The sequence below is a fragment of the Triturus cristatus genome, chromosome 1_1 (genome assembly GCF_964204655.1).
Source record: "Triturus cristatus chromosome 1_1, aTriCri1.1, whole genome shotgun sequence".
Classification (NCBI taxonomy): Eukaryota; Metazoa; Chordata; class Amphibia; order Caudata; family Salamandridae; genus Triturus; species Triturus cristatus.
The window spans coordinates 1313374224-1313389761 of record NC_140579.1 but is presented as its reverse complement, the minus strand read 5'-3'; the positions used below and the strand labels follow the sequence as shown (position 1 = coordinate 1313389761).

General features: G+C 41.2%; 1 long non-coding RNA gene across 1 annotated transcript in view; it reads left to right on the top strand.

Annotated features, from left to right (window-relative positions):
- The first annotated feature begins 3010 nt into the window (after nt 1–3010).
- The window catches only part of LOC146872021 (uncharacterized), a 134157-nt gene continuing 121629 nt past the window's right edge, over nt 3011–15538 (top strand). Inside the window, exon 1 of the long non-coding RNA XR_014959638.1 lies at nt 3011–3678. This is a non-coding gene — a long non-coding RNA (uncharacterized LOC146872021). The remainder of the gene's footprint in view (nt 3679–15538) is intronic.

The window sequence follows — 15538 nt, the reverse complement described above, 5'->3', positions numbered from 1 at the left end:
CCTCCTGGGATCAAAAGTGCTCAAGGCAGGTGACTTGCGAATGTCTTCCTTCAATGCGTCCACAATTCTCTTGTGACTGTTTTCCCATACAAATTCTGCATTCTTTTTAAGAAGGCTGCGCAAGGGGTCACATTTGGTGGCAAAATTCCTGAGATACTTGGATATATATTCTAGCAATTCTAGTAGTGACTTGAGTTCTTCCTTGTTCTTCGGTTGAGGAGCATCACGAACAGCAGTAAGAAGGTTCAGTTTGGGACGGAATCCCTTCTCAGATATAGAGTGCACCAAATAGTTCACAGACGGAACCCGGATCCTACAATTAGACTTTTGAACTGTTAGGCCTGCATCCATAAGTTTGGTGAATACCATTATGAGGGTGTGGTCATGCTCCTCCAGAGAGTCTCCATACACCAGAATATCATCCTGGAAACACAGGCATTTTTCCACCTTCCCCAGGATATGGTGCATAATCTTTTGGAATACGGCGGCCACCGATGCCAGTCCAAATGGTAACCGCTTAAACATGAATTCGCCCAGTGGGGTTATGAATGCAGTCAAGGGCCTCGACTCTGGGTGGAGATCAACTTGATGGTACGCTCGCGATAGGTCGATGACACTAAAAACTTTGGCGTGACCCATTGTACTGAGCATGTGTTTTATGTTAGGTAATGGGTACCTTTCCACCCAAATGCTTTCGTTCAAGCTACGTAAGTCTACACAGAGCCTAATACCATCACCACTAGCCTTAGAGGTGATAACAATCTGGGCCAGCCACTCCAAAGTGGTGATGGGTTGAATTATGTCTAACTCACACAACCTTCTGATCTCTTCCTCCAAGGGTTCCTTCATTAGATGAGGAATGGGTCGCAACTTGTGTACTACCGGTTTTGTGTTGACTTTGATCTTGATCTTATGCTGGAAGTCATGGAGGAGTCCAAGTTTGTTCTCAAAAAGCTTGGGAAATTCGTCACATATGTCACTACCTTTAGGGTCTTCATTGGTCAAAAGGACTTGTTCCAAGTTGTTGGGGTCCAGGATAATACCCAACTCCTTCTAATGTTGCCACCCTAGTAAATTGGAACCAGATTCGACAATATAAACTTTCCCTTTAGTGCACCTCCCTTTAAACTCTATGTGCATCTCTTTCATGCCAACTAGAGGTATAGGTTTCTTGGTGTACCCAGTGGGTAAGATGTCTGGCTTCATAAAAAATGAATCTTCCTTGTTGTCCATACCTTCAAAATCATTACGGTTAAGTAGGGTGAAAGGAGAGCAGGAGTCGGCGAACATTGAGACGGTAGAATTGTCAAGTAGTACTTCACATTTGGGGTATACCATGTTAACACAGCGAGATCCATCTTTGACTTGGAAGACAAACTTATTCTCTTCAGGATTGTCATTACTAATTTATTTTACTTTGTTATTATCCTTGTTAGCTCCTTCTTTGCTGTGTGGTTCACCTTCTTTGCACACCCTAGCAAAGTGACCTTTCCTATTGCATTTTTTACAAGTGAAGCTCATAGCTGGGCAATGAGTGTAGTTGGCTAGATGGTTATTGCTTCCACACCTGTAACATCTAAGTTTCCTACTAACATTTGAACTAACACCCTGTTGTACATTCTCACCACTTTTAACTTTGCACACTTCATTTTTTACTTCTGGTTCCTGTACATTGGCTACTAATTCAGGGGATGCTTTCATTTCTTTAATACATTTTGCCGTATGTTCTATAGATTTAGCAATGGCTACCGCTTCTCTAACATTAGGGTTTCTAGCAAGTAGGTTCTCCTGAATACGTGTGCTGTTAGTGCACTGCACTTATTGATCTCTTTTTTTGAGGGAGTCAGTCAGATTACCAAAGTCGCATAATTCACTGAGTCCTCTAAGGGCTGCTATATAATTAGACACAGTTTCCAGCTTCCCTTGTGACCTAGTAAAAAATGTATGCCTTTCAAGAACAACATTTATCTTGTCCCCAAAATGTGTCTCCAATTTTAACATAGTGTTAAGAAAGACATCAATACCCTCTGCTTGTTCTCGCTCCACCATTTCTGGTTCAGGTAAGGTCTCATATATTTTCCTACCATGCACCCCCGAATTATGCAAGAGGATGTGCTGCTTACGCAGAGCAGTAAATCGTTCCACCCCTATGGCAATAAGGTAGGACTCAAATAGCTTCACCCATTCTTTCCAGCAAATTTCTGGTTCCCCAATTTCATTCAAGAAACATGGTGGCTGACTCATACTCGCAGCAGCCATCATGATAGTGGTAGAGAACTTACAAATGGAGAAAAAGAGGAAAAGAGATCAAGGTAGAGAAAGAAAAGGAAGTGAGAGAAGGAAAAGAAGGAGGGAGTAGAGCAGAGTCACAAGAAGGAGTTAACCAATATGAATATCACTAGTAGCACATGCCTTCATTCATAAGAAACACTATGCTTAAGAAATGCAGTAGACGTCGCAGTGTACAGATTAACAAAGTGCCAATATCATACACAGCATAAATGATGTGAGGAGACAATAGCTAAAAATATATACAGTATAACAATAGACAACTATTCAAGGACTAGTAAAGTAACACTGAAGGTTGTTGTATTGACGCAGTTCCAGTGACGTAGGAGCAGCTAGAGGACGAAGGCAAAAGGTAGATCATAGGCTAAAACACAGTCAATAAAGGCGAACAATATGGATGTTGAGAGGAGCAGTCATGTGCCAATAAAAGTTATTGTTGTGTGGAAACTGAAGAGTTAATAGAGCGCAAGAATACACTAACTTGCACAACTGACCTTTAACCCACAAAACGAGTTGGCACACTAAAGTCAATTACTTGTTCCACAGATCCAGACTAAAATGCCAGTAAATCAGCGACGTAGACAATTGTAGTAATACTAAGGATAGGCAGGTGGCGCTCCAGTATAAAAAGTGTCTTGTCAGGTGTCAGCTAAAAGCCCCGGGAAATGCGTCACTGGTACGAAGTACAAGGAGACACAACTCTCCTCAGGAAATCCACTGCATCTGTGCAGATATACAGGAAGAGAGTGAGCACCCCCAGTGAAGCACTGCAACCCAGTCGGAAAGACGGACTGTTTTTGCAAACTCACACAGGCTCCTACTTGACGAACAGCAGACAGCAGGCACCGTTAAGCAGTTACGCTGACAGAATGGCATACACGAGGCACAAGGATCCAGAAGAGAACAGAAATTACCGCTACCTCAGATCAGCTGACAGAGAGGCGCCTGAAGAGCGCAGTATCCGGCAGAAAAGGAGGCAATTGGAATATGCTGTGAGGAATGCCAAAGGGTAACAGCGCGAAATACTAGGAGCACCAACCACAAAGAATGGCAAAAATCCTCGCTGCCGCCACACCAGCACAGAATCCCAATGTTGACTTGCCACAAATGTGCAGGATGCCTCCTCTGTCCTGGCTACACCGGAATCACCACCTGAGGAAATTATCGCTCATGGACACTGCAGCACTGGAAAGTCCTCCTGATTTGTGGAAAGTCCTCCTGATTTGTGGAGAGATAACTGAAAGGGGAGATGGTCACCACTGCCCCCTGCACAGCAAGACGTCGCCAGTGTTATGAAGTATACAGGACACAAGAAGTAAACAAGAAGACTCCTTTATTTGACCATCCACTCTCCAACTACAGATCATTCACTACACTCAACATTCTAAGGTAAGCTCTAGCCGAAGATTCCATTAGGAAAAGAGGGGAAGGGGTGGCGGAGGGTACCACTATAAAGTACAAGTTAAAACAATAATCAATTATATCAGTGCATTTTATTTGATGAGAAACGTTAGAACTCCTGGTCAAACAGCACACACTTTAGAATGTAACTAATGCATCCAGAGTAGGGACTACCTGCATTAGCGCACATTCCAGTCTGTGTGAGGCGAGTCAGTTAAGTTGTGTGAGCGAACGGCATTGTGGGAGTGACCATGCAAATCTTAAAACAGACACCTTGACTTTGCCCAACCATGGTGCGAGATTTTCTGTAAACGTTAATACCGGTCCACGGTTTATTTTAAAACCCTGAGGAAGGAGATGACAGCTAGACCAGAAGGAATGGCATACTTTTTTTTAACTTTAATATCTAAGTGGGGTTGAATTTGCTTTTGATGCATTAAAATGGACCTCTGGGTGTGCCGTACCATCTAAAAAAAAAACAAAGAGCACCGCAGGATTGAACTTTTTTGATGTTGAGCACCTCAAATTTCCATTGCAAATTACACCTCTTCCTACTAAAACTAAAACTAGAACTTTTGGTTTCCGGACATTACTTTGAAGGTTGGTTTTCCTATAGTAATGGTCCAAGGTATGTAGTGCTTGCTCGAAGCCCATTGACGTTCTCTACAGTGTCATTTGCAGATTGTAGGGTGTGCATTTCTTGCCTGACCATTTTTGGCTGTAAGACCCAAAGTTCTTTCATGTTGGTCTCCATATATTGTATATAGACCTATAGCTATTTTAATCTGGTCTTCATATTTGCTGTATGTAGACTTGAACCTCTTTCATGCTGGCCATACACCTGCTATATATAGGCCAGACGCTCTTTCATGGTGGTCTCCATACATTCTTCATATAGACCCGAAGCTCCTTCATGCTGGTCTCAATACATGCTGTATATAGATCTAAAGATCTTTCATGTTGGCCCCATATCCCTCTGCATGTAGACCACAACCTCTTTCATGTTGGACACATATCAGCTATATATAGGGCAGAAGCTATTTCATACTGGCCTGCATATCTTATATATAGACCTACATCTATTTTAAGCTGGTCTCCAGACATGCTGTATGTAGACACGAAGCTCTTTCATGCTGGCTGCATATCCCTCAGTATATAGACCTGAAGCTCTTTCTTGCTAGTCCCCATATCAGCAATATATACACCAGAAGCTTCTTCATGCTGGCCACACATCTGCTATATATAGACCTGAAACTTCTTCAAGCTGGACTCCATATCTTATATATAGACCTAAATCTATTTTAAGCTGCTCTCCATACATGCTGTTTATAGACATTAAGCTCTTTCTTGCTAGTCCTTATATCAGCTATATATATATACCCAAAGCTTCTTCATGCTGGTCTCCATACATGCTGTATATAGACCAGAAGCCTTTTCATGCTGGCCACATATCTGCTACATATAGACCCGAAACTCCTTCATACATGCTGTATATAGACCTTAAGCTCGTTCTTGTTAGTCCTCATTTCAGCTATATATAGACCCACAGCTTCCTCATGCTGGTCTCCATACATGCTGTATATAGACCAGAAGCTTTTTAGTGCTGATCTCCAAACATGCTGTATATAAGCTGAAAGCTCGTTCATGCTGACCTCCATAACAGCTGTATTTAGACTGAAAGCTCTTTCAGGCTGTCCTTCATATCCAGTGTACATAGACCCAAAACACTTTCATGCTGGTTTCCATATATGCACTGTATGGACCCTAAGGGTTTTTTGTGCTGGTCTCCATTCATTATGTATAGCCCAAAGCTTCTTCATGCTGGTCTCATGCTGTATATAGACCCAAAGCTCTTTCGTGTTGACATCCATATGAGCTGTATATAGACCCAAAGCTCTTTCGTGCTGAGTCCCATGTGATCTCTTTATAGACCCTTAGCTCTTTGATGCCGAGCCACATGAGCTGTTCATAGAACCAAAGCTCTTTCATGCTGGTCGCCATATCTTCTGTTTCAGGCTCTCCTACAAGTGAGAGCCTGAGGGTAGCTCTAACCAGCTACTTATATTTTGTGTCAAGGCCCCTGACCTAGTAAAGGGCCATTTTCTCCAGTCTTCCAAACAGTTCAAAGTTGACTTTTGGGAATTTCCCACCAATGTGCAAGCAAATTAGAGACTAATTAGCCCCGCCACAATTGATCTAAGTCTCTGCACTGCAGCAGTGGTATTGAATGCTAACAAGCACCTTTTTTATACAAAAAAGAAGCATTTAGCCAGGATTAAACAGCTATACAGCTATTTGTCTTCTTAACCATGAATGTGTCACTGCTGAGATTTACTTCAAGCAATCAAATTTCTATTAGGGATTCTGAAGGAACATTAGTTGCTGATGGATAATGTGTCTTCTCATCCACCTGTGACTGTTTTTATTTAAACAAATGAATTTAGATTGCCAATTAGAGGAACGTTGATTATGATTTTAATAAAATAGAGTGAAAAAGGAAAAATATCTTTCACTGAAAATAGTTTTATTAATTTACTTGTTCATCCATGAATCTGGAGGCCTCTTAACGTGGCCTAATGAGGACTTGGAAATCTATGCTGGTTGTCAGAATGTACAGTTTGGCATGAGGAAACAGTTCATGTTGATTACAATTTTCATTGTGAGAATTGTGGTTGAGTAAAGCGGTGCAATACAGTCAAACTAAAAGAGCGCATACAGACTCCCAATGGAGCATGCAGCTCCTTACCACAGCCTCCTCTTTGCAGAGGTAAGACCATCAATACCGTATGCATTGTTTTTTCTTGGCACTGTAGCTTTGTGGTAAAAAACAGCGGCACACATCATCATGACTCTTCGATGGATACTCACAGACTGGCCTGCAGTGAGGTGCTGTTTGAAGATTACCCAGAATACTGGATAAACTTGGTAAAACTTTCAAGCAATCTCCCAAAGCGTTATTCCCTAGGTCCATTGATGAAGTTTTGCATCTGCTTTCAATATCAGATCCTTAATCTGAATGGGGGTGAAATTCCGATCCATTTGAAAAAAGAAGTCTGTGCAGGTAAAAGAAATTGGGTTATGAATTGAGATGGTGAGACCTCACCCAAATTATAAATACAATTCTTGTCAGGGTGAACCACAAAAGTAATTAAATAAACTTGCGCTTAACCCTCTGGTAGCTTGGTACAAAAGCAGTCAGCCTATACTTACAGGCAACGTGTAAAGTATTTATATAGCTCTCAAACAGTAATAGAAAGCACAACAAAAGGAAAATCCCAAACCAATTAGTAACATTTTAATGACTAAAATGACACCATAACAAAACAAAATTAAATCAGCAAAACCGGAGTTCTGAACTTTTTTAAAGTGTCAGGTGAAAGTAGCGACAAATAGCACAATGCACCACTCACAGGTATCTGGTTGCATTGGAATGGGTCAAAGTCACAAGCTCCGGCCGACTATGATGGAGCACGAGTCGGCTACTGGCATTAGGTTATTCCTAGTGAAGAGTTTAACTTCGCAAAGTCCGTGTGAGGAGCTGCAGTCGGAGCTTCGCACTGGCAGTAGCGGCGAGGAGATCGTTGCCCCGGAGCAGGTCCCCCCTGGAACTTCACATTGGCATGAGACGCGGGGGCTCACTGTTGCGAAGAACAGGTCACTGTTGGAACTTCACTTTGGCAGGAGATGCTCCACACTTGCAGATTCAAAGAGCCCATTCGTGGTCACAAATAGCCCCAAACGTCTGGATTTCCACCTGTAGCTCAGCCTTTTCAGTTTTGAGGCAGCAGGAGTACACTCTGATAACAGCTAAGAGCCTAGGGCTTAAGGGCCACCTCTCCGAGATCAATAATTACCCCAGCAGAGGCCAACAGCAGGGCTCAGGCAGGCCCGGTTGGTGCTTGCCAGCTGGGCAGTTGCAGTGGAGGCTCCAGGAAGCTTGTTGTATCCCAGTAGCTCAAACATGAGCCAGACAACTGACCCTTGGAGACACTTCTGGGAATCCTTGGTTCAAGGCAAGCAGGTCCAGTCTTCCTTCTATCAGAGAACAGGACAGCAGGACTGAATCTTCCTCAGGCCCAGGAGTGTTCCGATGAGAGGTTCTGAGGGTGCCATTTTTATATCCAGTGCAAGCCTGTGGGTTTGGGGATACCCTCTTTGTCTAACCTTCCCCTTTTCCTGGGTTTTGGTCCAAGCAGTCACGGAGGGCAAAGGCAGAAAGGCTAAGGTGTGAGCTGCTTTTGTCAGTGTCAAGGCAAGCAGCATTGGAACTCAGGCTACCATTTGAAGCTCAGAAAGGGCTGAGTATAACCCCCCAAGCCATCCTGCTCAGGAGAGCATTACCCTGCCCCCACACCCAAGGGCCCTTTGTCCCTATGCCTGGAATGCACACCACAGGAGAGCCATTCACAGTCATGTGACCGTTGGCCTTTGGCAGAAATTCACATTTGTTTTAAAAAATGCCAACTTTCTAAAAGTGGCAATTTTAAAATTGTAACTTAAAATCCGACCTTTCCATTAAAGATGATTTTAATTTACAATTCAAATGAATGGAAAGGTATTTATCTATCTGCCTTCAAACTGAGTTATCACATATTAAGTGTAATGAGGTAATCCAGTGTTAGTCTTTAGGAGAGGTAGCCTTGCTACAGTGAAAAATTACTCTAGGAGTTTTCCACTGTCAGGATATATCAAACTTAAATGCACATGTCCTAATTTTTAATACCATGCCCCCTGCCCGACGAGGCTTTACTGCCAACCTTAGGGGTGACATATAAGTAATAAAAAAGGAAAGTTTACGCCTGGCAAAAGGTTTATTATGCCTGGTCAAATTGGCAGTTTAAAACTGCATTACAGCCAAGAATGTTAGGTCTAACAGCAGGGATCTTAATTCTCAGTACTGCTATCATTACTGGCAAAATTAATTAGGAAAGATGCCCAGAAGAAAGGCAAAATATGCATAATTAGTATGCTAATATCGACTTCATATGTTATGTGTTATTACTAAGTAAAAAAAAAAACCTTGAAATAAACAGTATTTACTGCACCAAGTACATATCGCACCATGTGATACCAGTACTCCTGGAGTGAAGTAATTGCCACCCCAATTCCATCCAACTCGGAATTTGAGCTTGATATGTAACCTTGACGATTTGATTTATTGCAGCAAAGCAACAAAAAAATGCATCATTGTAAAATAAAACTTTATCCTGATGCCAGAAAAAGGAGTCTACCGGGGCAGCTTTATGGGAAAGGAAAGGCAGGGTACCACCAGCGTGGAAATGCAGATTGCCTCAGCAGGTATACAGTGCCCAGTAGTTCAAGTGGGGGCATCAAGGACTGCTGAGAAAAGGTACACAGTCGAGGAGCACAAGAATGCTTGCACAGGTCCCTGGCAGACAGTATACCATCACCTTGTCAGCATAATAATGGAAAGTAGAACTACAGAAGCCGCTTGCTTCTTACTGCAGCGAATAACCACGAACAGCCATTACAACCCTTACTCCTGTTCGGACCGGAGATGCGTCTTCGGCACGCGCACCACGTGCCATTTAATTTCCTCCGTCGTTATTGAATTCATACGAGAATCTTACAGTAATCAGTGCAATTAAAAACTCCATATTCCTACTCGGCTAATTTTCATAGCTCTAGACATAATGCGGGAATGATTATCTTGCATCTGTCTGCTTTTTGTTTAAATCTTTTCTTATTCTCTAGAAGAAAGTGAGTAACGAAGAGGGACAGATTTAAGCGGAATTATGACATGTTTTTGGACACACGCTAACAGTTCTTATGCTCTTTATATTATTAGGAAGTCATGACATTGCAGCAGGAAAACGGCTTATCATGCTGTACTCAAGCTCCTGAAGCATCTGATTTCAGACATTAAATCAAAAATGCAGAACTGTAAGAGGAGATGTGGCCTAATTGCTAAAGCGAGCGACTCTGGAGCTGAGGTACTGGTTCTAGTCTCGGCAGGAGGCTCAATATCCTGTGATTCTGGGCAGTTCACTTGGGGCCTGATTACGGGTTTGGTGGCCATGGTATTGCCATCAAAATGGCATCAGAATCACAGGTGCCGTGTTGGTGGTCCGACCACCCTATTACGATACATGCGGTTTCATAGATGAAAGACTGCATGGTCTTTGAAAACTCACCTCTACTTTACTTCCCATTTCCTGTACCACCATGGAGCCGTTCCTACACATCCTGCCGCTGCTGTTCCTGCTTAATGATGCCCAAAACCGACACCGTCATGGACACAACCGATGGTAAGCCACACTATTACCCGCTTCTATCAACTCCTCAGCAAATAGATGCCCCACCATGGACAAGTCAAACGGTTTGGGGCCCCTGGGCCAAACATATTTATGGGTCCCTGTTCGGAATAGTTCTGAATGTATGATCCTATTACAGCTCCATGATGCCCTCTTTGGCCAGGTTACTGACACTGCACAGCCACACTCTACCAAAGTCGACATGTGTTTACATCTAATAATCAACCCATAAAAAAAAAAAAAAAATATTAGTTTCCTAGAAACCCAAACAGATTTCTTTTTTAAAAAAACGCAAAATCCAAACGTTCATACGAAACCTTTGGATTTGTAAACCTGTGAAATAAGATACAATACCCAAAACACTGTTGGGCTGATTACGATATTGGTGCATTCAACACCGACGGCAAGTCGGTGTCGGACCCATCGAGATCTGCCCTGCGGTCTGCCTGAGGCATTACGATACAGCGGGCAGAGACATTGGGTGGAGAGACCATCCTCAGCACTTCCGACGTGCTCAAGGAGCCCGTTAGTGCGTCGGAAAGGTACCATAATCCCCTAATGACGGCGACGCAGCCGTTGGGGTTAATATGTAATTTTCCGACAGCCTTTCCATGTTGGCCTTTCCGATTTGGAAAGGCTGTTGGAAAATAAGTTTGGGGCCCCCTATCGCTGCTGATCCCCACAGGCCTCTGCTATGGTGCCCCCTAAACATTCCACAGAAGCTGCCATAACGAACTGGATGTTTCCGACTGCAGTTGCATCCAAATTGCGAGGTCGAAATCGCCGACCTACGGTCGCGCGGTTACAGACTGGTACGGGCCTGATGTCGTAATCAGCCACTTAACATATACATCACGCTAAATCAACACAAAACACATGACATAACATTATATAACTTAACCCCTTCCCTGCTCATGACGGAACCACTCCGTCATGAGCCACGGGTGCCGTGTGCTCATGACGGAGTGGTTCCGTCATGCTGCGGCCGTTGGCGGCCGCTCCGCCCACGCGGCGCTAATTCCCCGCCTGTGCGGGCGATTAGCGCCGTGGGCGGAGTCATGACGGAACCACTCCGTCATGAGCACAGCTCAACCGTGACTCATGACGGAGTGGTTCCGTCATGAGCACGGCGCCACCGTAGTGCCCCCAAACCCCCCCCAGCGCTGCGGCGGAATTCCTGCCGCAGCCAAGGGGTTAAACTGTTGATTACTAACAAACTCCACCTAAAGCTAACCCAAAACACTAGTGAACAAAATTACAAAAAGTGCTAATCAACCTTCCAAAAACCAAAAAACAACACTATAACTACATTTTATATCCTACATCCCCCCTACCTTCAAAACCCTATTAAAAAATCTTAGATACGGTCTTACCTGCTCTGCTGAACAGCAGCAACTTCCCGCAACTTACTTGTAGCAAAATAAACAAAAATAAGACAAATAGACTACAAAATTGAAGTTAGCAGTAAAAAAAAGTGGTTGCTTAATGAAACTAAAAAAAAGACTATCTCGTTATAAAAAACAACGGGAATGTAATTTAAATATGTTAAAAAAAAGTTTAAAAGAATGTAAACATGTATGTAATGAAAAATGTATACATATACATTAAATAAATCTGGAATAGGCATACATAAATATTGCAAACTCTTCTGTACCTTAATAATTATAAAATATCTAAATATTTATTTTGTTTGTGAAATTTACTAAACCAACTCCCATGAAAACCATTTTTGGGAAATTCTTCGACAAATAAATTACATGAACTATTCCTACTTTATACAAAACCATTTTAGCGAAGGTGTTGGACAGTGAAGGAGTTACAATTACTATTCCCACTCCAATCTACACCATTTTGGCAAATATGTTAAACACTATAGGGGTTACATTTACTATTCCCTCTCCAATATAAACCTTTTTAGAGGAAGTGTTGGACTCTAAAGAGGTTACATTTACTGTTCCTACTCCAATCTAAACAAATTTGGGGAAGGTGTTGGCCACTAAATGGGTTACATTTATTATTCCCACTCCAATATAAACTGTTTTGGGAAAAGTGTTGGACACTAAAAAGGTTACATATACTATCCATACTCCGTATTCAAACATGTTAAAAATTTAGTATTACAATTAATATAAACATTTCTTATAACACGCTCTTAACAAATACAAATGTGCTGTATATTTAACATTGCAAGTTATCATATTAAATAATTACTTCTATTTAAAAAACCTGACATGCACTTTCCAACAAAAAACTGAAAATCTAAAACAAACTATAAATAATAAGATTAATAAAAACAAAACATTTTTAAAGGTATATATGAAATGACGCATTAATAAATGTATGCATATCACGTTAATTTAGAAAACAAAATTTACCAATTTAAATACATTACTATGTTAAACAATACAAAATCTTAATATTTGAATTTACAAATACTATTTTTTTATATTTTTCAAATGTATAAATTATCTACAAAAATAAAACAAAACTAGTTACATATATACAAAAGAACATTTATTTTAAAAATAATATAGAAAATCTTTTTATTTACTTAGATTTGTTTGCATATTTATCAAATTAAACATACAACTACATTAATTTTAACCACTTTTAATAATCTTCCTGCCCTTATGCTCTAAAAACCCAACATACAGCTCATATATTAGTACAAATACATTAATTATACACATAATAAAAATGAAAAAATATATAATTTTAGACAAATAACTAAACTAATATACAAAACATACTAACACAAATTTAATATGCAACTGAAATAAAACACATTACAAAAAAGTTTATAAAATAACCCATAAAAACGATATTATGTACAATGATATTTTCTCTAACGATATTTTTTCAACAATTTTAAAAACAGCACTTACAATTATATTCTTACCTTCAATATTCCCGTTGATGATATTTTTGTCATCTCGATATTCTTGAAACAATATTTTTGTATCACAATATTTTTTATTCAATATTTTGTCCAAACACCTCAATCCCAGTGTCCTAACCTGGAAATTGTTTGCATTGATGATGTTTGGTACTATTCACCATTATTAGATCAGTTTGTCAGGCAACTAGTCATGTGGTTCAAACAGCTTATTCAAAACTATTCCAGCGATTATCTATTACATGGCTGTCAAAATCTTCTTGCATTTTCAACCAGAGATGCTATGAGTGGTCACTTCATCTGCATGATGACTCTTGGGCACCAGTGGAAAGACTCAAACATCACCTCCAATGACTCAATAATGATTGTTGAAATAATCATAATGAGTTCTTAGAGGAACACCTTTTCTTACCATGAAAATTATTTTTAATCCTTTCATAGACGTTCAACAAAATCTTTTCTGGCAAGGAGGCTGGCAGCTTGGGATAATTACAAGCTTGTGACCCTTGGCACCCATACTCCTTGATTGGTGCTGGCATTTAGTCCTGATTTATTTATTTTACTTATTTGCAGTTTTATTCAGCAAAATCAAGAACCAGTGCATTATGTGCAACATTTGACACCCATTGGGTCTTATACCTGTTCTTATAACAGTTTCATAGTGCATACAATCAGTTTACGTACAAATGGTACTTACAAAAGGTTTTACAGAATATTCAGACTTTATATAAATACTCATGGATGTAAGTGTTTCAATAAAAGCTCAATAAAGCTAACAGTTTCCTATGATCGATTAGTGTAATACATGTCCACCAGATCTTTTATTTTCATGTAAGGATAGTATTTTTCATCAAAGACAATGCCATCATTCTCAAACATGGTCCACAAAGTAGGCATCCTACTTCCAATATGGCTCCAGATGTGAGTGGGCCATACTCAGTACAGGACTGTGCAGTCTAGCTGTAAGGCCACTGTACCAAATATGCTCATTGCCAACAAAGGAAGCCCGAAACAATGTCAGACCCTGCCAAAGGATATGATCTTTCACATCTCACTATCCTTTACTCTTTATTGGCTGCTGGAAACATGGCAGGACCTCCCATCACCCAAGGAGACAGCCTTGCTACCAGCTGCCTGGGTAGAGTGGCCACCTGCCCTGCCCCGCCTCTCTTTTCATGCTGTACCTCTTGTAGTGCCTGCTCGAGAGGTTCACCTGTTGTCTGCAGGTTAAGTCAACAAGGCAAGACGACCCTCCTTGTTGAAAGAGAAGGGAGTACTGCATTACACATTTTCTATAGCTTGGAGCTGACAATGTTATTTGTGGTAAATCATCGGGGTCAGCAGATGAGGTCCACCTATCTACAGTTTACCACTGGTCATCAATCAGGGGTTTCGTTCAAATAAAGCAAACACATTTTCGGACAATTGGCGACACAATATTTAATTGATAAAGCTTTCCAAAAGTAGTTGTTTTGTCATTCTCATTTCATGGTTGGGGCTTTGACTCTATTGGGGTACTTTGGGCCCTGCAACACTGTATTCAGCTTTCCACTCCCTAAGGCAAGATAAATCATGTTTTAACCACAGGTGAGATAAATGAACTCTTTACATGTCAAGGTGCCAGTGCTGTAGTTCTTCCAATAGACTAGTTTCTGTTGTACTAGTGTCAGAGCAATTTTTTTTCAGGCACATTAGTATGGTTCTGACCTCTTTCTTCATTCATGACACAGACAGCAGCACCCGATTAAGTAGGGCTGACAAAATGTACTGACTGAATTATAAAAATCATTGAGTCATTTCCACACGTTTTCATATTAGTAAGCCATCATACTAAAATATTAAAAGTTTTGTGCAGACGTTTTCATATTAATATGGAAATCATGCCTGAAAGCATACACCAAACTATTAATATTTCAGTATGCAGGCACTGTCTCCTGAATTGTTGTGATATATTGTGTGTGACATTACCTAGGATACCAGCTTAATGTCAACGTGCCCCAGGCTCATCTTTCATCTTTGGTTCAAAGAGGATAGGTCACCAAATGAAGGCACAGAATAACAAGGACTTGGCAGTGGTTTTATGGAGCGAAGTTTATTTATTTTAGAAGTTTTATATAGCGCTGGCCTGACCCGAGGGTATCGGAGCGCTTTACAGAAGATACATTGCAGAGATTCACAGCAAACAAGACAAAAGAACGACACAATAACATTGCAAAACGCTGGCTGAGGGGTCTGCTTCGTTGTCATGGGACATCTGTTTCGTAGTCTCGAGGACATGATGTTGGAGCAGTGCGGGGTGTCTGTTACCCCGCTCCGAATGCTCCTATCGACTCCCTAGGGAGCGGTTGAGGAACAAGATTTTGAGCTGGCTTTTGAATTTTACAAAAGAGGGAATGGTTCTGATTTGAGGGGGAATGGAGTTCCAGATTTTTGGGCGCGCTTCCGGCGAAGGAACGAGCCGCAGTTTTTAATTTTTCGAGTTTTTGGCGGGATGAGTAGGAGGGAGTTTGAGCTTCTGAGATTCCTGACCGGACCGGCTTTTTTGAGTTTGGCCGCCAGGTATTCGGGTTTGCCTGTATGTAGGGATTTATGAGTGAGGCAGGCTGTTCTGAAGCTGATCCGCATTTCAACTGGGAGTCACTTAAGTTCTCTGAGTGCAGGGGAAATTTGGTTGAAT